General features: G+C 36.4%; 1 protein-coding gene across 1 annotated transcript in view; it reads right to left on the bottom strand.

The window, feature by feature from the left end:
* The window catches only part of LOC119587731, a 5,348-nt gene extending 4,409 nt beyond the window's left edge, over positions 1-939 (bottom strand). The window contains exon 1 of the mRNA XM_037936417.1: positions 797-939. The gene's annotated coding sequence lies outside the window, so the exon portion shown is untranslated. The remainder of the gene's footprint in view (positions 1-796) is intronic.
* Positions 940-1,925: the final 986 nt, after the last annotated feature.

Raw genomic sequence — 1,925 nt, 5'->3', positions numbered from 1 at the left:
CGTAAATTTGAAATTGCAGTGCCATATAATTACGTGAACTAATATCCATATAAGTAATGTATGACTATATACAAACCGTCGGTAACAGTAATGCGGATTAAGTGTTTTTTGTTATCCAGTATAGATATCATGCATTACGATTTTATTATTTTTTCAACCCTCACGGTGGATAATTTATTGTAACATGCCAATTAATTTTAATTATTTCATGCTACATGACGAATGAGTACCTAATTTCAAAGAGGCCGTTAATGAAATGTGTAGATTTCGTTATAATCTAGCATAAAATGGCATTCTAAAAAGTTATAAACGTCAGAATACTCGAAACCTCGAAATTTCACTGAGGATTATATACAATGAATATATGTCGCAAAATTAACGAGACTCTATCAGTGATTAAGTATTCCTCTTTGCACCAACGACAATCACTGCTGTGTTATTACATTCTTAAATCAGAGTTGGTTAATTTACATGTGCTTTTTTATTCATCACGAATGAATTTACTGCACACTTTCCGATCTTCACTTCTTTATCTAACTCAACGGGATTAGAGTCTATATTTAACTCCTCTCATTGGCTGTTAAAAAGGTCAATAGCTGACAGACTCTGCTTTTCGTTACGCATTAACACAAAACTAAACCCCCTTCTTCCTTCGCTCTTGCGTTCTGTCACGCAATTCGGTTTGACACAGACATGGCACCTGTCACAGCCTTCTATGCCCAAAAACTGACACTTGATACCTTCCATTTCTATAAAAAATTAGTCGGATGGAGTTCACATAAAACACGCAACTTACTTTGAAATGGAAACTCTGCCGCGGGCTGTCACATAGCGTAGAATTTCGATGCTGAAGAACACTACAGTAGATCCTCTGCGAGTGTCGTTCGCGTAGTCCTATCCTTCAGTGAACAGAGGTGTTGCCAACTCCCAGTGCCATGGTCGGTTTGCATATAGTTATTATCAAGTTACCTTTGTCTCCCCCCCCCCTCTTTTAAAGCTTCATTGGCTAGATACGATATATATGGTTCTTTTTAGCAGATATGTTATATTTCTTTATGCATGGAATGTTGAGAGTTCACGAGATATTAGTGATGTTTGGGAGTCATGAAAATCACAAGATGGGAACTGGGAAGGCGGCAACCCACTTCCTTGTTCTGAACGTTTAGTGCTTATATTGCCACATGGAGCGACAGGTTTCCTTCACTTCCTTTCCATCTTATGGGTTCCACAAAATATTTATCTTTCTAAATGTTTGACCAAAGATAAAGTATTAGCCATAGTCTGTAAGATCCTCAAAACGACAACACTTAATTTGGGTAAATTAAAGTAATTTTTACTAAAAGAAAATATATATTTTTCGAATATATGTTTTTTTTTTTCTTCCTAGATAAATCAAGATCACACAAATTAATCGACATGATATACACGGTAAGAATGTGTGCCAATTAAAGTATATGGCAATACATTTACGTCACATTCTTAACCCTGTAAGATGCCAGGTACAATACTAGCGAAAAATTTCATGGGACTTGACCGACGTCGTTTTCATGTAGATTGAATTTGAACTTATAAAAATACCATCATGTTATAATAATCATATTGAAAACTAAGGAGATGAAGGGATGGATAACCACACTCGTTAGAGAAAAATAAATGAAAATACTCAAGAGGTGTATGGCGACTTCTGTGACTCATAGGGATTATGGCGGACTCATATGTACAATACGTATGACGTGCCGCCTTTACTCACTGTGGGTTATGCACTTCCACGCATATCTTAAGAATAATTCCACTGAACTGACGCAACCATTCACTCCCAACTGAGACAGTGAAGTACATTTTTATGCTTAATAATTGACTGATTTATATTCACCGCGTCTCGTGTTTCAATACTCATTTACACGGGTGTCAGTTCTCATTAGGGT

This window comes from Penaeus monodon, chromosome 23 (genome assembly GCF_015228065.2).
Source record: "Penaeus monodon isolate SGIC_2016 chromosome 23, NSTDA_Pmon_1, whole genome shotgun sequence".
Taxonomy (NCBI): domain Eukaryota; kingdom Metazoa; phylum Arthropoda; class Malacostraca; order Decapoda; family Penaeidae; genus Penaeus; species Penaeus monodon.
The sequence above is the reverse complement of the archived record's forward strand: the minus strand, read 5'-3'. Positions and strand labels throughout refer to the sequence as shown.